We start from the raw sequence: 22,145 nt of genomic DNA, 5'->3' as shown, positions 1-22,145 counted from the left end.
AGTGGAATGACCCTAGAAACTAGATGTTGTCCCCAACCCCCAGTAAAGGTCAGAGGCCCAGAACTGGGCCCAGAACCGGGCCCAGCACCAAGGTCAGCTCGTCTGCACTCCGTACCAGAGCAGCAGCCAGGCTGGCACACCCACCACTGTGCTGCAGTCAGCCCAGCCCCCCTAGGACCCCCACCCTTCAGACAAGCTGAGCGCTCTGTCTGGAGCCCTTTTCCCCACTTCTCTGTCTTTCAGAGTCCCACTCTGCTCAGATGCCTCCATGGAGCCCTCTCTGACCTGTCACTCCTTTCTTTGTTCATCCCCCAGCAGCTTTGGGTCTAGCTGACCGTGTCTCCCCCAGCTTTCTATAGGCCAGGCTCCTCCCCCGAGCAGAGCTCCTGGACATCAGGAATGAGGTCTTAGTTTATCTCTATCCTCCGAGGCTCACAAGGCCACAGAGACGGATGGATGAATGGATGGATGGATGGATGGATGGATGGATGGATGGATGGATGGATGGATGAGTGGAGCAGTGAAGATATTCAGTGAAGAAGCTGAACAAAGTGGGCCAACTGACATGTGCCTTGAAATCCAGAAGCCTGCCAAGCTCTCCACGGGCCTCCTCGTGCCCTCTTCCCTGTTAGCTTCTAGAATCCGGGGTTCAGGTTGGTGAGAGGAAAGAGACTTGGTGAGGTTGACTCCCTTCTCTGCCTCATGAGGAAACGGAGGCCCTGATAGGGGAAGGGTTCCTCCCATGGTCCCATGGCAAGAGAGAGGCAAGGCCAGAAGTAGAACCCAAGTCTGCTGGTCTTGCCCACTGCCCAGAGCTATCATGGATGGAGGCTGCCATGGCAGTCCCCCCCAGCTTCTGTGTCCTCGTGTGTCAGTGCATGCAGGCACCCAGCTTTCCTGGCTGTTGGGGGGTCAGGCTAGCTGTGGAAGGAAGCTTCTGGGTAAAGGAGAGAGGGCAGTAGGAGGGTCCTGGGATGGGAAAAAGTGCAGTAGTAGAGATCACACTCAGAAAAGAGCCATCTGGTCTGATGGCCCTTCTTCCCCAGTCTGGAGGCCTGAGGCTAGGGGCAGGCAGAGAGGGGACATTACAGGGAGCCCTAGGGTCAGAGACACCCCTCCAGCCATCTTCAGCTGCGGGGGGGGGGGTCTTTCTAAAAGCACCTCACTCTCTTCCACAAAGCTCTTTTGCGCCTCCCAAACACTGCTGGTAGGGCATGCACTGGTCACCACCTTGGAGAACAGTTTGGAAGTATCCCCTACCCTGTGGTCTCTAAGCAGCCCAGCATTTCCACCTCCACAGAAATGTGTGCATGTGGTCACCCAAAGATGCATACAAAAATGCTCACAGCAGTGCTACTCATAACAGCCCAAACATGAAAACTTCCCAAATGGCCACCAACTGTAGAACGGATAAATCGGTGGATGCATACAATGGGACACCACACAGCAATGAGGACAAATAATCTGCAACTCTATCCAACAATACACATAAATCTTATGAACACGGTGTTGATCAAAAACGCCAGAGACAATGGAGAACATACTTAAGGGACCCAATAATATAAAGGTCAAGAACAGGCACAGCTACTCTGTGCTGTGGCAGACTGAAACAAATATGGCCACAGATTCTTTGCAGCTCCTCCTATCGAGAGGTGGAGTCTATTCTCCGCCTCCGAATCCAGGCTGGCCTTGAGACTTGTTTTGACCAATAGGACTTAGTGAAAGTGGTATTTTGTGACTTCCAGAGACTAGGACTCAAGAGATCCTGCTGTTTCTGGCCTCGGACCTCTTGGAATGCAGCCTAGCCATGGAAGGAAGCTGGTCTACCTTACTGGAGGATGGAGGAGAACTGAAGCTGCCCAGCCAATAGCCAGCACCATCTGCCAGATGTGACTGAGGCCATCTTTGACCATCTTGTCCAGCCAGCCCTCCAGGTCACTGGAGTCACATGAGCCCAAGGGAAACTGGCAAAGGGACTGCCCAGGCAAACCACAGAATTATGAGACATAATAAATGGTGGTTGTTTATTTTAAGTCACAAAGCTTCGGGGTAGTTTTGGGGGCGGTTTTGGGGGCAGCAGTAGGTAACTGATAGTGTGCTGTTGATAATGTAAGGATAATGCTGTCTTTATCCTTGAGGGGGAGCAGTGACCGGAAGTGGGTATGCGGGGGGTTCTAGGGGATCTGGAATGTTCTGTTTCTTGATCTCTATGATGGTGACATGAGTGTATTCATTTTGTGAGAATGTGTCAAGCTGCGCTTAGGATATGCACAGTTTTTCTGCATGGATGTAATACTTCAACAGAAGCTAAAAACAAACAAACCTTCTGTGGCTCTCCGCCCAGGCAGCCAATATCCAGCCCCGCCCTGCCCTGCTGGCCTCACCTCACTCTCCTCTGCAATTCACAGTGCCACCTTACACCTCTGCACCGGGGATGCCCCTCCCCTTCCTCTCCTGCTTCAAGCCTGAGGGCAGGCAGCACCTCCTCCTGGAAGCCTTCCCTGACTGCCCCTGGCCTTGCCCAGGTGTCTATATTCACACAGCTCTCTCTCTGGAGCTGGGTCTTCCTGAGCATGGGGTTAAGTCTTTCCCTTCAGTCTCCCCAGCTCTTGGAACTCTCCAAGTAGGGGCCCTGTCGGGGTTCGATGGCACCCCTCTTCCTATTCCCCTAGGGTTGAGACCTCCACAGTGGTGCGGTGATAATCACTGCAGGCTTTGGGGGGTGAAGGGGCATAAGGGGAACTGGTGATCACAAGACAGGTCATATGACAGCACCTCCTGGGACCCCGGCTTCTCCCACGTAGACCGAGGGCAGGGCTGAATTTGAGGGTACAAAGAGGGTCTACAAAGAGGGAGAGGGCTTAAGGGGTCCCCCATTTTGTAGCAGATGGTGACACCTATGAAAGGGTACCACTCCTTTCCTCTTAATTATCTAGTGAAATGAAGTAGCAAGCCCACCTGGCAGTCAGCACTGTATCTCTGCTGAAACAATGCAAACTGCCAAAGCAAAGGAAGAATTGTTATGTCAGACGGCCAGGGCATCAGCTCTGCTAAAGTCCTTCCATGAACTGAGTTGTCTCCATCAGGGCCAAGCAAGAAGGTGGAAGCTCTCCCCTGCCCCACCCATTGCCCTCAGTGACTGTGACTCAGGTGAGCGCCAGGGCCTCAGTCCTGAATGCCCCTGTCTGGGGCCTCTGCCTCACCTTTGCAGTTTCAGCTCTGTCCTCGATGGATGTGTGGCCCTGGCCCTGGGGGAGCCCCCTCTGGCCTCCGCTCCTCCACTCTCATCCCAGAGATCTGGCTTAGTCAACAATCTCTGATGAGTCACATTTTCTCTCGGATGGGAGGACTGGCCCCTGAAAGGCCACAGTGGTTCTTAGGCCCAGGAATCTTTCTGCCCCCCTCAGAATCTGCACTGTGCCAGCGATGGTGCCTGCCACAAGCAGGCTGATGTGGCCACTGCAGGCCACCAAGGGCAGGCCACAGCACCATGTCACCCGCCTGCCCCTGGGAAGGGGGCACTCAGACCCGGAGGTGAGAGTGCATCCCCACCCCTATGCTTCCTCTGCTACCCAGACTCCTTTGCTGAGAAAGGAAGCTTCTTGCCCAAGAAAGAGGCACCGAGAAGCCAGAGGGTGGCCAGGATGGGAGAGGGCAAGACACCAGGTCCCAGGCAGTCCGTCCTACAGCAGAGGTTAACTCCACATGAGGAGCACATGAGGGCAGCTGCGTGGGCCCAGCCTCCCGACAGGAGGAGCTCGGACTGGGGTGCACCTTCCACAGGCGGCTGCGCTGTCTCACAAGACGGTGAGGGTCCTGTCCGCAGAGGCAGTGGCCCTGTGGTGCTGTGGGTGCAGGAGGCAACAGAACTGGAGCTGAATTCTCTATTTCCCAACCTCCTCTGATGGTAAGAATTACCTGGGCTGCTTGTTAAACCCATGGCTTCCCAGGCCTCTCCCCTGAGAATGGAAGTCTGTGGGTCTGGAATGCAGCCCAGAAATTTAAATTTTTAACAAGTCCTCCCAGGTGATCCTGTGCCTCTGGAAAGTTTGGGGGAGCACTGGCAGATGACCTTCCAGGTGCCTTTGGGCCCTGAGATTAGTGATTCTGAGTCCCCCACTCCACACTACCCCTATCCTATCTGGAAGATGAGGCTGGCAGGAGACTAACTGCATCATTAAAATAAAAATGATTTAACAGCTTTCGGAGGGGGCAAAGATGTCATGGGGAGGGCGGTTCTCAGCCCATGGTGGTACCGGCAGCCGCTCCCTCCTACCCACCCTGGGCCCCCCGGAGTCTCCAGAAAAGCTCAGCGTTGGGGAGGGGGTGAGTTGACAGCTGTTCAGGGGCTGCTCAGTGAGACCCGGAAAAGCAATTATCTTGCTCTTAGCAGAATGGCGCTGGCTTGTACCCTCCCCCTCCCCCTCCCACCTACACACACACACACACACACACACGCACGCACGCACGCACGCACACCCCAGGCCAAGATGCTGCTGGCTGGCTCTGAACCCACCTCCCCCCACCCCCGGCCTCCAGATTCCTCTGACTCTCAACCTCCATCCTCAGAGCATATTTCCAACACTTAAATCATTTAGCCCGCTAAACCGGAGACGGCGAAATGGGTGCTATTTCTTAAAAACATACAGAGAGCGTATTAAATTATTGATAGCCATTAAACAGGGGGAAAAATTAAACAGCTCTCAGCTCTTATCAATCATTCATGCAGTTTCCACTGGGGTGTTTTCTGGAGAGTGATCACACGGGCAGCCCAGGGAGCCGACTCCTGCTGGCAAGGAAGGCACTGGCTGTGTGGAATCGGGGAGGGGCCCACTGCAGCCCCCAGCAATTACCCGGGCGGAGGCTGCGAAGGGGGTCTGGCGGTGGGGGGGGGGGTGAAGGTCAGCCTCTCTGCTGACCCCAGCCCCCCCATCTTCACCACATTATTAACAAAGGGACACTCCAACACCACCTTCAGGAGACCCCTTCATTGAATCCAGCTTGCTTTTATTGAGCGTCTAGTGTGTACCAGGCACGCAAGGCGCACAGATAAATACGCCTCAAAGCACGCACGCAGGCAAATGCGCGAGGCAGCCCTTTTGGAAAACGTGATTACACCACATTGTGCTAGGATCTGCGATGGAGGTCCACAGAAGGTGGCTCAGAGGAAAGGGGCAGCTTCAGCTGGAGGGGAGCTGCCGGGAAGGCTTTGCCAAAGAAGTCATTCCTGGGTAAATTCTTGCCCAGAGCGCAAGCCGGGAAGGGCATTCCAGGAAAGCGGTACGGCCCCGGGAGAGGCCCAGCAGCCTCTCTGCGCCTGATCTGAGTGCTCCGTCCTGTCAACAGCCCTGCAGTTACTGGCCGTGTGGGGTTAGGGGCCTGGGCACAGTTTGTGGAGGAGGGAGGCGGCTGTCGCCTCAGCCTCTCCTCCAGGTACGGGTCAAAACCAGGCCAGGCCAGGGGAGGGATGCACGAGGCCAGGCCCCCCCCCAGCGTGGATGGGCAGGAGGTTAGGGTTCACCCCAGCTGCCCGGGGCAGCGGCACTTCCACCCCCGCACAGCAGATCCATTTCCTGGCTCTGACTCAGGACACCTAAGCCAGCGCGTGACGCAGACCATGGAGGCTGCTGGGCCGGGACACCGCTGGTCTCCTGGCCACAGACAAGCCTGGCAGAGCTGTCCTCGGAAGACGGGCTCCCTCCTGTCGCTGAGCCGTGCCAAGGACCCGGGCACCAGGGCTGTGGGAGCCAGAGGACACCCGATACTCCCCCACCTCTCCGCCTGGGGACCATCAACAATCAGGGGCCGTTTGAGGTTCTGGGGCCAGGCCGGGCTGCTGGCCGCTGCAGGGAACAAAGAGGCCAGGCCCACGCTCGCCCCGGCCCTGCGGCCCCAGCACCCCGGGAGAGCATCACATTCTTGGGCGCCTTTTAGGAGCTCTCGCTGTTCAGGAGCCTGAGCCGGGAGCCGGGAGGAGGCCCTGCCAAGTGTTGATAGCACCCTCTCCAGAGAAAGCTGCTGCTACAGGGAAACATTCTGGGGAGAGCGGTTGTTTACCACCAACGCCTGGGACCGTCAAGAAAAAATCAGAAGAAATTAAATTTGCAAAGTTGAAAAGACATAAAGGAAACCCCCTCCCCAAGCCTGGGACTTTTCAACCTGGAGGATCAGGCTGCTCTATTTTTTGCCTGGTTTGGCCTTTGCATTTATTATGGCTTTCTCTTATGCAGCCAAGTCCTGCCCTGGGTCAAGCTCGATTTCCCCCTCTGTAACTGCTGCAATACTTTCCACATCACACCAGACTGGATTCTGTTTGCATCTGCTCTGAACTTACTGGGGGATACCATGAACACAAACAGGGCTCCTTCCATCAGCACTTGCCCATGGGGTCAGAGAGGGGTCTCTAACTTAACTGCAAACAACCACCCCGGCCCCCCGCCTGCAGGCCAGAATCAATCCCTCCTAAGGGCTAACCTGCGGCACCACTGCTGTAATTATAAAAGCCATTCCCTGGATAGTGGGTGAGATGTTCTCGGCCAAGTGTAAATGAGACTGTACTCTTGGAGCTCCCGGAAGCCGAGGCAAGGGGCAGGCTTGGGAATTTCCAGGCGAAGGCCAGCAGAAATTGGCCACAAATGAATCATTAACTCTTGAGTCGAGAGCTCTGAGTGGCCGGTGCCAAGGTCTCGGGCTCTGGCCTATGTGGGCCACTTGGCCTCCCTTGGCTCAGGCCTGAGGGTGGCCCCGCCCCCCACTGGCCATCTGCTTCACCCCATGGCCACTGGTCACTGAGAGCCGAGGCCATCTGGACCAGAGCAGCCCAGATGTCTTATGGGAGAGGGCATGCCTTTCCCTAGGAACGACTCCAAACCTTTGCCACACATTTCTGTCCTTCTGGAATGCTGTCCCTTCAGCGAGCTAAGTCCCCTTGTCCTTCAAGGTCTGGCTCCAGCCTGGCCTTCCTCCTCTCCGCCCTGCCTATCTGGGACCACCTTGGCCCGCCATCTCTGAACCCCTTTAGCTCCGGCTGTGTCTGCCAGCCCTGGCCTGGGTGCAGGGCCTCATTCCTCCAGTGGGATGTGGACTTTGCCCCTCTCCTGGACCCCGTCAGCTGGTATGAGGCAGGGCGCAGATCAGGGAGCCCTCACGTGATGGGGTTGCCCGTGGGCTCAGTCTGCAGCCAGCAGGGAAAAGCACCTGGTTGTCGGCAGGGTCAGCAGTCTTCCCCTGGCTCAGGAGCGACATCAAGTCCCGCTCTGGGCCTCAGGCCAGCAGTTCAGGCGGGGCTAGAGGTGCCCACTGGACTCCCACTGGGGAGCCAGGTGGCTGTGGGGGACCTGGCACCCTGATTCCCAGGAGCCAGTGGAGGTTAGCACTGGCCACCTCCATCCCCAGGGCACCATCCTGCAGGCTGGGCTGAAATTTCACCACAGCCCCTCCAAGCCGCCCTGAAGAGGGGCCTGAACTCTTCTTGGGTGGGGACTGATGAACACAAAGTCTGGAAACATAGATCCTATTATAATATGATGTCAATGCATCATTCACCTGTGTTTCTGAACTTAACGTCCACCTGTGTGGCAATAAGGCTGGCAAAAATAAGAACAAATACCACTGACTCGAGCATTTGCTTTGTGTCAAACTCTGGGCTAAGCTCAACACACATTTCTCACAAGTCCTTCCATCCCACCACGAGGTACCTACTATTAATACACCCACTTGAAAGAGGAGGAATCCACGGTTCCCAGAGATGCAGATGAAGATGAGGTAATGTGCCCAAGTCCCAAAGTTGGAATGTGGCAGCTGGGAATTCAGATGGAGCATCTGACCTGGAACCCCTCCCCCGCTTGGCACCTACCTCCCATGTGCCCAGAGCCCCTTGTCTTGCACTCAGTCAAGTGTAAGACACTTGCACTGGAAGACGCCCTGTGGTCGCCACCCCAGCCTCTTCACAAAGCCCTTTTCCCATCTGATCCTAAAAACAGCCCCATGAGATGGCCAGTGAGCGTCATTACGACCATTTTACAGATGGGGAAACTGAGGCTTGATGGGGCAGAGCCTTGACTTATCTAGCAGCTTTTATACCCCTTTAATCCTCACAACAACCCCAGGAGGTGGCTCTTGTTAAAACCATTTTGCAGATGGGAAAACTCCGAGGATGAGAGAAGCAGAGAGAGCGTGTCCCACATGCTGGGGACAGAGCCTGGGTTTGTGCCCTGATCTGCCTGACTCCCGACTGGGCTTCTCCCATGACACGGGTTTGTCCCCGAGGCCTGGCACAGAGTAAGTGCAGGTTTGTGAGCATGGTAGGGAGAGGTGACACAGGAACACGGCATGGGGGCCTGGGGCCAGGGGCTGTGTCCCTCTCTCCCAGCCTCCCACTGTGGGGATAGGGAGTGGACTGGAGTTGCCCTGAGGACGAGCCTAGCTCCCACTTCCCTGCAGGACTCCTGGGCGGAGGCACTCTGGACTCGTTTACCATGGCAGAGTCTTACTGATGAGTCTAATCATCAGGCCGGGACGTCTCAGCCGGCCACACAGGTCACCACGTGTAGGTGTGTGAGGGTGGATGGCATTCATTCGAGGAAAACAGGGTGAGGTCGTGGCTGCAAGCCCACAGGCACATACCTCATCACACCCCAACACAGTCACGCGTGCACGCGCACTTCCCTTACTAGTGTCTGCAGACACTCAGGCACACGTGCTCAGATGAGCACTCGCACGCTCACACCCAGGACAGCACACACCTGCACTTGGGGCACTTGGGGCACCTGCACGCTGAGCGGGGATGTGGACAGCTCTGACGCACACGCGTGCGCAGGGCCCCGGCGGCCGTGGGGCCCAGGAGAGTGGGCCCAGGGAGCGGGTGGGCAGGTGGCCATCTGCAGAACCGTGCAGGAGCCCCTCGCTGCCGCTGCACTCATGGAGTTAGGACTGTCCGGAGCAGGCCCATAAATCAGGAAGCGGCCTGCCGCAAGCAGTAAATCACTGTCCTTAAGACGTGGTGCTTAGAATGGAGAAGCAGCTGGCATCAGGCCCAGGCTCACCGTTGGGGTGAGCGATGGAGAGGTACCTGGTATTTGGCACCCCTCCACCCAGTGCCACTTCCCCATACTCAGCCCCCAGTCAGACCCCTCTCCTGCTAGCCTACTAGGCCCTGCTTCCCCCTGGCCTTTCCTCCCATTCTACCTTTCTTCCTCTGCTCCTGGCCCAAGACCCCTGAGTTCAGCTCCCAGGCTGAGTGCTGACCTCCCACCCCCAGGGCTGAAGGCTTCTCCCAGGGGCCAGCACCCTAGGACCTAGGAGTGCTGGGTCTGAGGCTGGGGGTGCTGGAAAGTCTACTTCTGGGCAGGAACACTGGGGTGCTGTCAGCAGACCCGGGCTCTGAGCCCAGGGCCCACTCCCAGCTGTACTTCCCATGAGTTACCTCCCTCCTCCCGGCCTTACGCTACCCCTTCTATAAAGTGAGGACTGGAGCGGGACCTCCTGGGGCTGCTCGTCCTGAGGATCTGATGCCCAGGGAAAAGATCCTCCGTGGATGCTGATTAATTATGACTATTAATAATACAACCATCTGCATCTCGTGGTGGAGAGAGGATGATTAAAACTGGGCTCCATGCCCCAGCGGCAGAATAAATGGGTCTCCAGGTGGGCTGGGGTGTCACCCCCACTCCCAGGCCTGCAAGCGGATCCTTGGGGGCTGTATGTCGGGGAGAGACTGCACTGCATAGACAGATGCAGAGAGGAGAGATAGACAGGCAGGCAGACAGACAGAAGGTGAGGAGCCGGCTCGTCGGCAGATGAACCATAGATCATTACCTTGTGCCAAGGCTCTGGGACAGGATTCTCTCTGCCTACCATTGGGACCAACCACTTGGCCCTTCCACTCCTCCTCAACCCTTACCTTACCCTGCAGTGGAGCCCAGAGGACTCCACGATCCCTCAGTGCCCAGAGCAGTAAACACAGCCAGCGGGCCCTCGAGAACCTCACCCTGAGCCAGGCATGGCTAACCTGTTAATCATCACAACAGTCCCATGTGGTATTTATGCCCACTTTACAGATGAGGAAACTGAGGCACAGAGAGATAGAGGAACTTACCGAAGGTCACGTGGCCAGGAAGTGCTTGAAATGCAAAGCAGGCCATTTGGCTCCAGAGCTCTTACTAGGCTACAAAGATTCCAACTGAATGAATGAATGGATGAAATTTAAGCAGCAAGATACATAAAGTCCTTTGAACTATCTTTGTGAGTGGAAGGCAAAGTGGCCAGAAAATAATTGTCATGGGTTCGGGCTAGGTCTCTGCATCATCAGCTGTGTGACCTCAAGCAAGTCACTTGCTAACTCCAGGCCTCAATCTCCTCACCTGTAAAATGGGGGTAAATGGGGCTGCCTCATCTACTGGCCAGATATGAAGGCAATGGTAGAGTGAGGTTCTGAGGATGATGACAGGGTATGATCGTGATGTCTGTGTATATGGCAGCCAGGATTTCCAAACCAGAAGCCTGTGTGCCTGCCCTGGTGGGAACCTCAAACCCCAAGAACAATAGACAAGGGATCTGAAACTGTGGCAGCACATCGACCTCTGGGTCTGGTCAAGCCCTTCCTGGGCACCTACCCTGTGTGCAGCTCTAGGCTAGCCATGACAGGGTGGGGGCATGGGAAGTACATAGGCCTTATGAGCACAGGGCTGGGTGCAGACCCTCCAGGGCCTGTGACTTGGTTGGGGGAGGGCCCCTGCATAATGGGCAAGGGCCATCCAAGGAGCACCTGCTTCATTCCAGCAGGAGCTTGTGGACCCATCCCTGGCTGACCACCTTGCCTGGAGCTGGCAGTGCACTGTGGACAGGATCCAGCCTCAGGCTTGGGGGAGCTCATGAGTGACAGAAAGGCAGGTGTGTCGCCAAGCTTCATTTCCACACCCAGGGTGGCCTTACCAACAAATCCCCACGCTCCCCTTCAGAGCTCAAACATGACTTCAGAATGACTTTTCTAAACAGCCCTCCAGCCTGTCCCTCCCAGATGGAGCATAAAACAAAACCTACAGTATCTGACATCCCTGTTAGGGGAGCGGCTACTACACCCGGCCACACCTGGCGGAGGTAAGGCCTGGACCCCGGGAGAGGGACACCTGCAGCTCTCCGCATGATGGGAGTTAGTGGTCACCTCTGAATATCGTGCCATTGGAAGACAATTCACCAAAACGTCCTCCCAGTACTGCCCCCTCACCCTCCCCCCCGCCATCCACTCCTTTACAAGGAGATGCAAAGGTAATGGAGATAAAAAGTTCACAGAGGTGAATGGGAAAGAAAAGGGCAACCCAGTTTGCAGAGCCCCCCCATGTTTCCTAATCAGCTTCCTGGCTTTTTGTCCGTTCCTCCTGCCATCTAGCCTGCCATTCATTTCATATTTTTCTTGAAATCGATTCATAGTTTTTGCTAAAATACCTTTATTAAAAAAACTTTATAGGATTACCTTAAGTATGAAATTAGCCTCACTCACCACAAATAGAAGTTAAACATAAAAACAAAGGCAGGGAGAAGAAACACTGGCATTACTTTGCTGCCTGCCTGCTGGAGGCTGCAAGCCCCACCGGCTCTCTCTGCGGGAAAGAGACACCAGCAAGGGGCCCAGCGCTTGGAGGCTGCCCTCCACACAGCCAGAGGGCTGGGCAGGCCTGGAGCTGAGGGTTTTTCTCAGTTGTGATGAATGCAGCAGCTGAATCCTGACGGTCTCCTTTGTGTACCTCTGAGGAGCACAAGCGTCACCTCTGAGAGGTGGCGGGTGACATGTCTCTGTGACACAGATGAGGAAACAAGAGGATCAGAGAGGTGAGCCCACCAGCCTGGGGTCACACAGCAGTGAGTGGCCAAGCCAGGCCTCCTGACCGAGCACAAGGTTCTTTCCTTTCTGCTGCTGCTGCCGCCGTCTCAATACCACACAGAGTCACTTAGGCAGAGCAGAGTCACTCCGACCCGCGGCTGGCGCGGTAATGGTTTTTACACCTGAGGTTAACACAGTGATTTAAGAGGTTATTTGTCTTAATTTTCAGGAATCAGTTTCTCGGGGAGGAGATAACTAACACATCGGGCTTGGGAAGCTAGTCTTTTTAGAAAATATTTATAGCATTTCAAGACAGTTTGGTGGCAAATGGATATAGCATCTGCTATTTTCCTCATTTTCTACCACAGCTCTAAAACCCGGAGCAGTTACAACACACACTCACACACACACACACACACACACACACGCACACGCACGCACACCCCACAACACAACTACAGCAACCACATCAATGCTGACAGGAAATCAAAACCCACCTCTTCTTTGAGAAATAAAACACAAAACTGGCGTGATTTCAGAGCTCATTACCGCCTCTGGTTAAAGCCCCAATGTGCCTCTACTAGCAAAACTGAAGGCTGATGCTCAGAAAGCCATGGCCAGTGGGCCGGTCCCCAAGGCCATGGTGAGGTTCACTGCCTCCACAGTTAGGTTTGGCAGGACTCCCAGGCCCAGGATTGTGGCTCTCACAGGAAGCCCCAAGAGCAAAAGAGCCCTCCCCTGAATTAGGATTCTGGCTGCAAACTGGAGAGGGACAGGGAGAGGGCAGCCATCAGAAATCAAAGACATTCCATGAGCAAGGGCTGAGCTGACCTCTCCTCATGGTACCTCAGTAGTTATTCATCCCTCTGAGGTCAGCGACGATTATCACCCCCATTTGGCAGATGGCAAAACTGAGGCTTTAAAAAGCGTAGAGAGTTTCCCAAAGGCACAATTGCTTGTATGGTAAGCTGGGCCCTTTGACCCTCTACAGGCATCCTGGAGTTCCCATTTCCTGTGACCGTCGTTCGAGTGGCCTCTCTGCCATACTCATCAGCTCCCCAGGGCCCTGCAAGGCGTCTCCATGGCCTAGCTGCCAGGCCTTTGCTCACACCACGACCCTTAATACCAAACCTCTGTAATCAAACCTGGAGGCATTGTCGCTATAGGACCCTGAGGACCTTCTGCTCCATCCTGGTGTCTCAGGTGGGAATTCTGAGGCCCAGAGAGGGGAGGGGACATGTTTGGGGGCCACACAGCTGGCTGATGACAAAATAAAGGGGAACCAAGTTTGCTGTGAAAAAATCCCAAACATGTTGCAACTCCCTCCATCCTTGACATCCTGATCCAGACACAGGAGGGGCCATTGCTACTTCACAATAAGAAGTCAATCTAGCTGGGCACGAGGCATGGGAATGACACCCAGGGCTCAGGTCCAGCCAAAGGCAAATGGTGCTCCAATGTCCCCCAGCAGGGTGCCTTCTGGTCCGTCCAGCCCAAGCTTTTGGGCAGAGCCTTCAAGCCCCTCTGCACTGAGGCTGCAGGAGCTGCCCACGCCCCACCCAAGCCAGGGGACCGGAAGGCCCTCATTCATGATGCACTGGGACAAAACCCCAGGCCAGGCCCCAAGGGAGTACCCGCCCACACAGCCTGGCTTGAGGCTGGCAGAGAGCCCCTGGGAGGAGAGACGTGCGAGACTGGGGCCTGGTGCTCCCCCTGCGGCCACTCTCCTGAGCAATCCTCTCCACTTAAACTTCACCAGATATCCCCAATGCATGTGTCCAGAAGAGCCTCCGTCCCCCCGGTCCTGTTCTCCCTCCGCCCTCCCTGCACTGGCCCCTTCTGATCAACTGCCCTCTCCCCGCACAACCCAGCCATCAAATCCAAAAGTCAAGAAGCCATCCTTGATTCTGATGCTCCCTCTCAGCCAAGCCATCTGCCACCTCCACGGTTCACCCTCCCTGTGCTCTAATCTGCCCACCACTGGCCAGCTCCTTTGACTGGGTGAGCGCAACAGCCCCCCACTGGCTTGGCACTCTCACTTCCCTCATGTTTTACCCTGTAGCTGTGATGCAAATCTTTTCCTGTTTTCAGCCCTCTCCAAGGCCTCCCCATGACCCACACACCCCATGCATCTGGCCCTGCCCACTTTACCAAGTATACTGCTTACCTTCCAGCCCCACTGGTTTTCCTGCCCCAGGGCCTTTGTACCTGCTGTTCCCTCTCACTACCTCCTCCCCCCACTATGACTGGCTCTGTTTTATTTAAGTTTCTCAGGGGTTCCTTCCTGATTGCCCTTGTCTAAAATATGTGCTCCCTCCCTCACTCCAATCACCCCATAACACATCACTCCGTATTATTCCCATATTACACGTACTGCAAACTGATTATTGTTTATGCACGTGCTTATTTATTATCTGTCTCCTGCCCCCACCCTGATGATGTTAGCCCCAGGAGGGTCAGCACCGTGTCAGCCTGGCTCCTTGTTTTATATCCAGTGACCAGAATAGTGTCTGGCACAAAATCGATGCTAAGTGTTCGCTGAATGAGTGAGTGAACAGCCATGATCTTGTTAAGCTCACCCCCCACTCCCACCAGCCAGGTTGGGAACTTATCCCACTTCAAGGATGAGGGCATGGATGAAATGCTGAGAGGTGTCATACATGTCAGAGCACACAATGGTGAAAGCGGCAGCACATTCATTCGGGACCAGGCCTCATGACGCCCAGACCAGAGAAGGTACAAGGATTAGGGAATAAGAGCCCATGGAAAAAGCATGAAATTGTGTGGCTCCAGTATCTCTCTTGTAACGTGAAATGTCGCCTCTCTGCAAACCACATCCTGCCCCTTGTGAGCCGGTCTTGGCCTCAGCTCCCGGCCGTGGGCAGCCTGAGATTCCCCCGCCCGGCTCCTTCTCTGGGTGGGCCTTGACATCACTGGCCCAGCCCCGAGGCTGGTGGCAGGGGAGGGCAGGGGGGCAAAGGAGGCCTTTTCTCCCGGGGTGGGGGGGCAGGAGGACGGGGCTGAGCCAAATGCGGGTCACGCTGCTGCGCCCACAGCCCTCCCAGGGCTAAAAATAACCATGTTTACACACTTCCAGAGCTGGGATTTCTGCCTCCCTGTCAGGAAGCGTTCAGGACTCTACTCTGTCCACGCTCACCGCTGTACATCTTCCACTTGGGCTGGGTAATGCTGGTCCAACAGAGGCAAGGACCAGCGCTTTCTGGGTTTCTTTCCTTGGGTTGTTTTAGGTGGGGGGAGTGAAGAAGCTGCACAAGCTGATTCCATCAGGAGAAAGCTTACTGTTGGCAGACAGCTCCTCTTCCCGGGGCTCAGAGATACAGCTAAAGCAGGAGTTAAAGAGGTGACCAGAACCTGAGCCATGTGGTAGCCCAGCCAGTTCATCCCAAAGCTTTGGGGCCACGGTGCCATGGGGAAGCCTGGGAGCCAGTTGGTCGTCTAACTCGCTGTGTGACATAGAGCAGGTCACTTCCCCTCTCTGATCTTCAGTGACCTCTATGTGTTGTGGCAACTGGCAGTCCGTAATTGACACCTTCCTGGTTCCCCATGTCACATCCTCAGTGTGGAGGGCTGACAGTGCATCCTCAGTGTGTGTGTGAGTGTGTGTGTGTGTGTGTGTGTATTTGGGAGGAGGGGACAGTGTGAGGGATGGTGTTGGCACCTGGGGCCCCATGGCTTGTCTTCATGCAGAATGACAGGGCACACCTGCCAAGAAGGCCATCACCTGGCCACCCTCCTCCCTCCCTGCCCTGGTTCACCCAGATGGACTTTAGCACTGGAGGGGCAGGTGCCAGTCACCTGCCTAGAGGCGGTCTTTCGCTCTGGTCTGTCGCTTGTCTCTGACCCTACAGTTACCGTGAATGTGGCCTTACCAAAAGGAAACATGCAGGCTATCAGAGGGCTGGCACATTGCTCAGTCACCTTCCTTGGACAGGCAGAGCGCAGCAAGCACTGACCACCCCCCTTACCCTCAAACACCCGCCAGGCTGAGCACCTCAGGCCTCCTAGGATCCAGCAGCCTCAGGCTTTTCTTCTCTGATTTGGGAGGCTGGCTGACTTGCTGCCCCTAGATGGGAACAAAGTCCAGGCCCACTGGCCTGACCTTAAGGGCTGTGCTCCTCTGACGACATCCCTCTCATACCCTGAGCCTTTGCAAGCTCTATTCCCTCTGCCTCAGATGCTTTTCCCTCACTTCTTGGCCTGGGAATTTCCCACTCATCCCAGATGACTGATTTAGTTGTCTCCTTCTCCAGCAGAGTGGGCTCAGTACTTTGTCAGTGCCGTGTGTACCCCCCTCCATTAGAAAGGACCTTGCCTGGTCACCTAAAGGGCTGCCATGGGATGGGCGCTCTGTACCTGTTTGCTGAATTAACTCTCAAGGCAAGAGCTCAGTCCTCTTCTCTCCTCTCTGCAGCCCAGTCCACCCCTGCAGCACCTCCCTGTATCCCTTCAAGAGTCTGCAATCAGCTCCATCTACCTTTTTCCTTCAGAGGTTCCTGTCCTATTGCAAACCCCTCAGAGTCCCTGCCTCTGTGCTCCTTATCAGACCTGCAGTTCTCAATGAGGTTTCCAAATGCACCTGCCCAGACATGATGGGGTGAGGCCCGGCACCTGCATTGTTAAATAAGTGCCCAGGGGTTCTGTGCACAGAAGCCCCAAGGGCCAAGGGAAACCCCCCCATCCCTCAGCGCTTGGAATTCACTCCCCTCAGATACCACAGCACCCAGTGTCCCCACCAACCACCATCCCCCACATACAGCACTGCTGTGGCCCCTGCCCAGGCCCAGCCAGCGCCGGGCCTCACACCCCCTTCCCTGGACGGTGGCAGGCCTCCTCAGGGCCCCCGTGAGGACACCCTCCAGGCAGCCCCCACGGTGATCATTCTATCAATCAGATCTGGCTACCTCACTCCTCACCCCAAATGTTTTCTCACTGACCCTGCGTCAAGGATAAACTCTAAGGCATGGATGGCGTTTAAGGCCCTTCGGGATGTAATCAGGATCCTGCTGAGCAACCTCGTCTTGCCTCCCACCCACCTAGGCCTGATGCTCTCCGTTGCTCCTTTCTGCCGAGCATTCCCTGGCTTGTCCTTTGGGGTGCAGCTCGAAGGTCACCTCCTGTGGGAAGCCCTCCCTGAATGCCCTTCTCCAGCAGCCTGACCTGAGCTAGTCCCCTTGGCAGGCCTCTCATCATGGCTACGAGGCCTTCCTGCTATAGCAATTCTGGCCTGTCTTGTTCCCTAGTGAGGCTTAGAGCTGCTGGGGTCAGGCCAGGATAGGTCAGCTGGAGCCTGGGACAAGGTTGGCACTCAGCAGCAGACAGGTTCCAAGCATCACGGGACGTGCCCACCACACCCCCAATTAGGTGGGCATGAGGACCCCCATTTTGGTGATAAGGAAAGTGATGCTCAGAGAGGCTCAGGATCTGTTCAGGTCATATAAGCAGTCTGGGTGGGACTCAGGCAGGGTGGGACCAGCCAGCATCCATGCTCCTACACGCCTCTGGGATCAGGCCCTCCAGGTAGTGAAAAGAGGGTCACCTGTTCCTCCTTCTAACGCACCTTCAGCTACTGCACCTTGCAGCTTCCACTCAACACCTCACACAGCCCCCACCCAGCTCCCACTGCCACAAGGGGACACTTCCTCTAAGCTTAAGCCATGGGTAGGGGGGTGGGGAGAGTTATGGGGAGAGATTCTTCCAGGCAAGTTACCTGCTAAATGCAAAGCCAGCCTTCCGCCCCAACCTAGAGCAAGTGCCAGCATCCCAGGCTCAGCAGCAGGATGGCCCACAGGGGTCATGGGAGCTCCAAGAGGGGCAGGGGAGCCTGGGGAAGGCCCCGGGCCCAGTCGCCACCTCTCTTTGCCTGAAGTGCAGTGCAGGCCCCTCTGTCTTTTGCACACCCCAGTCTAACTAGATCGCTTCCTCTTTCCTGAGGCCCCAGGGGGCCTCACAACCTGGCCTTCCTCTCAAAGCAAACAAATACAGAACCAGTGAGTAAATCCTGGGGTTCCCGTGAAGCCACAGGACGGAGCAACATGATAAAGGCAGACTGGGGGGACCGCTGTCCAGTGGAGTGAGGGGCCCTGCACCCAGAGCCCTCCCAGGAACGCAGCCTCCAAGCATGGGTCCACCCAACCCCCAGGCCCTCAGTGAGGCTCTAGCAGCCATCGGAACACCCCCAAGTCCTTCCCACTGCTCAGGGGTCCTCTCACTCTGGTTTCCAAAGCCGTGGCTCTGGGCTGGGTATCAAGGAGGCTGCTGGCTCTCAGGGCCCAATCCCAGGCAGGGGGCACCCAGGAGCATTTGAATCCCAACCTGCTGCTGGGATTTGCAAACAAAGTGGTTCCCTACTGGTTCATCTGACAGACGTAGCCACCCTTCTCCAACCAAACCCCAGGAGCCAACTCCAAAGCTCCACCGTCAGGTCCCAAGTCTCAGAATCTCCCCAGACTCCAGAGGCCACCAACAAGTGAGGCCTGAGCCCGCCCACTGCCCACCTGCTAATTAACCTCCTTGGTCACCTCCCTGGTGACCTCATAGGCCCAGCGCTCTGAAAGCTGCAGGCCCTGACACCTCCTCCCCAGCCTCAGGAGCAGCTGGGTTCAAATCCCAGCGCTGCTTCCTGCCAGCTGTGTGAGGTGGGATGCTCTGCTTCAGCTCTCTGAATCTCAGTTGTAACTCAGGCTGAGTTAACTCTCAGTTACTAGAGGGTTAACTGATATCTGAGCAAAAATAATGCCAGTGTTGGTCAGGCGCTCACAAGGTACCAGGCCCTGTTCTAGGCTGTGTACTGGGATTCATTCATTATGCTCCCAAGATCCCCCCAAGTAGGTGGTTCTGCTACGACACCCCCCCCCCATTTTACAGATGAAGAAACTGAGTCTCTTCTCCTCGGTTGCCCTGTGGTAAGCACGGGAGCTAGGATTCAGCCCCAGCAGGCCGTCTCCAGAGAGCCTGCACTAACTGCCACGCTATGCTGCCCCCAGGAAGGTTCCACCGTCTCTCCAATGCTGCTGGGGGCTTAGCCTCGTCAAATTCCTCACTTCCCATCAACTCCAGGGTCCTGAGTGTGCCCCCTCCCCGCCTGTCTACTGGCAGACACTGCCACACGAGCTCAGGCATTCCCTCCACTTGCCTTCAGACCTTTGACCTCAGGTAGAAATGACCACCTGACTACTCTCTGCTCCCCAAGCCCTAGGCTTCCATCGCAGTCCCTGGAGCCCACAAGGGCAGGGCCCAGTGGTGTCCTGGACCCAGCAGGGACTCAATAAATGCTTGTGGGGTGGCTGAGTGACCCATGGGGTCAGGTCCAAAGGCCTCTGGCTGTGCCCATCCAACCAGTCCTTGTCACCTGAGAAGCTCTCAGTAATGAGGCCCGACAGAAATTCCGAGGCCCGGATGTCAAGGTCCCTCCAGCAGGTGTTCTTCCTTAGCATCCAAGCAGCCCACAGAGAGGTGCCATGAAGACCACATATGTAGGAGCAGAAAGGCCCAAAGTGACAGAAATTGATAAAAACTTCACCACACCACTGACACCCCATATATCAAAGGCCCCAAATCCCATTCTCTGCTTGCCTCCAATTTCTATCAGAGCTTGCCAGCTGCACATTTATTGAGAAGTTTGTGATCTGACAGGCACTGTATTACCAACATTAATGATGCATCAGTCTCTAGAATTACTGGGGAAACAGTCCAATTGATTTTATTATTATCTTGAGTTCTTCACATTTCATTCCATGCAGCTTGCTACCAGAGTTTTTGAGCAAAGACCAAAGCAAATAAAGAAAGGTTTCAGGGCCAGGGCTGACCTCAGGTGGGAAAACCTGGGCTTGTCCTGGGACCCTTGGTGACGGCCCTCCCACCCCTCTGCCTTCTTCCTCTGTGACAGCAGGGTGGGGTCACTCAAATGCCAGGCGGCAGAGAGGGGCAAGCGTGGCTTCCTTGTGGAGAGGAAGAGCCGGGGGACAGATCAAGAATTGAGGCCAGGCCTCCCACGCATGCCACAAAGATGGAGGTGGCCAGTGGGAGGAAGAAATAGCCACTGATGTCACCTGTCATCTGCCCCTTGGCTGGGGCAGGGAGCTGGCCCCAAACGGAACCCACACGCAGAAACGGGCCCATGTCCACACCTGGCCTGGCAGCCCTGCTGGCTCTCCGGGGGCAAGAGGGACACCCAAGATGGGATGGAAGATGTGAGGTGGTGCCTACCTCATCTCGGGCCACTCAGGAGACTCCTCCAGCCACACGAGACTCCTTTCTGTTCTAGAACTTGCCATTGCCGGTCTCAGGGCCTGCCTTAGCACAGGCTGCTCCCTCTGCCCTCAGGTTCCCTCCACCCTACCCCCACCATCGCAGGGCCCTCCTTGGAAAGGCCTTCCCACCTTAAGGCCTCCCACGCCCACCCTTGGTGTCTCCATCCAGCACCTTACTTGTTTCTTTCTTAGCATCTATCATTGTTTATGAAGGGGGCATCGACCGGCTTCTTGACCTGTTTCCCCTCTGGCTCCCTGCAGACAGGTATCTTATCTGTTCTGGTCACCACCACTGCCCCAGAGCCTTGCAGGCCCCGTACCCACGTGGGGAATGAGTGCATGAGTCTGAAAGCAGGCAGCCACTGAAGGAGCCAGTTTCTATCAACCCTGAAGGCAGTGTTTTGGGTCAAGAGGTTCTTAAGCAAATGGCTGGTTGTTTCCAAGCTGACTGTCCTCTTCCCACGCCTGACCTCTATGCTAGGGGTTCCGTTAGGCCCTCTCCTTTCTAGCTCTAGCAGACATTTAGCCACCTGGACTCATCTCCTGCCTTTCCTCTCCCAACTCAGCCTTCCCCTCAGCTTTCTCCAGGAGCCCTGAGAGGCCACAGGGCCAGTGGGAAGCTGAGGGCTGGAGGTCAGACCGGGAGCCAGGTTCAAATCCGGCCTCACCACCTGAGCAGATCATGTAACTGACTGCATCAAGTTTTGCCCAACTACTTTCCTACAAAACACGGGCCAGGTGACAAAGGTTCAGGAGATGACAGGGATTCGAAGTGACCATGAGGACTGAGGTGCAGGGACCCCAGGTGGCCGTGAGATGAGGATTCCCCAAAGGCTTGGAATAATAGAAGAAGTGGGCGCCTCATGGGGTGCAGGGGCCCGGGCAGTATCTCTGGGTACCAAGGGTCCTTGCTCACACGGCAGGATTATTAGGTGCGTTCCAGGCCCAAGGCAACAGACAGGTGAAACGAGAAGATGGGGGAAGCAGCACGTCTGCCCTCAGAGCAGGCAGCTAAGAAAGACACCATGATCCTTATCTGAGCAGAGAGGCGAGCTGGACGCTGGAAAGGCTGAAAGGCCAGGTGAGAACTGGCTCAGTTCAGCCGTGAATGAGGGTCACCGTGAAGGTTCTAGAAGCTCACAGGGCCAACGTATGGGCCTTGTAGGGGTAGTGTTCTAACTACTGGTATTATGGTTATTATTGTTATTTAGTATTTTCTGAGATTAAATCAGAATATTTGACTTGATAGGTAGTGTTCTGATTTGCAAGTAGGTTTTCCTGAAATAAATATTTCAGATAGCATTTGTCTATGAACATTTACCATGTGCCCAGCTCTATGCTAAGCACTAACCCTACATTTCATCCTAACAACCCGCAGTCTCCCCACTTTATACCCATGAAGACTGAGGTGCTCAGAGGGGACGTCGGAATACCCGAGGTCCCGCAGGTGGAAGATGCAGGGTATGAATCCTGGCAGATCCGAGAGTCAGAGCTCCTGGACCCCATGGGGCAGGAGCAGCCCCTCTGGCCCGAGGGTCCCACCCCCTGACCAGCATCCAAGCCCCATCAGAGGGCCTTGGACGTGCCCCAGATCACGCAGTCGTCCCAGGCAGGGCAGGGACAACAGATAAATCTACCGTGAACGTCGCCTCACTTAATTCTCAAAATAACCTGGGAAGAGAGTACTACCAATTTCATGGCCAAAGAATTCAGTCTCCAGAAAGCAAAAGGACTGCTGGGCAGAGTGAGGGTCTGGACCCAGACGGGAGGCTGTCGGGTAACCCCCGTGCCACCCGGCCAAACACCTGGAACCTGGCCCTTGTGCCTCCCTCCGGGCTGCCCGGCCCCAGAGCTGGCAGCCTTCTGAGCTCTGCACCTGGCACGCGACGCCAGCAGCCACAGTAAACAGGCACGGCTGCAGCTGGACTCACCCGGCTGGCCTATGACCGGGGAGGCCAGGTCAGGGGACTGGTTCCTTGGCATTTCTAGTAGCGGGCTCTGACTCAATTAGGCCCTTTCTGTCCAAAGGGCAGCTGTGACGTGCAGAACGGTCTATG

General features: G+C 55.8%; 1 protein-coding gene across 3 annotated transcripts in view; it reads right to left on the bottom strand.

The window, feature by feature from the left end:
- ZMIZ1 (zinc finger MIZ-type containing 1) overlaps positions 1–22,145 on the bottom strand; it is a 234,348-nt gene that overhangs the window by 190,668 nt on the left and 21,535 nt on the right. The window lies entirely within an intron of this gene.

The sequence above is a fragment of the Mesoplodon mirus genome (assembly GCF_964341445.2).
Source record: "Mesoplodon mirus genome assembly, chromosome: 2".
Classification (NCBI taxonomy): Eukaryota; Metazoa; Chordata; class Mammalia; order Artiodactyla; family Ziphiidae; genus Mesoplodon; species Mesoplodon mirus.
The sequence above is the reverse complement of the archived record's forward strand: the minus strand, read 5'-3'. Positions and strand labels throughout refer to the sequence as shown.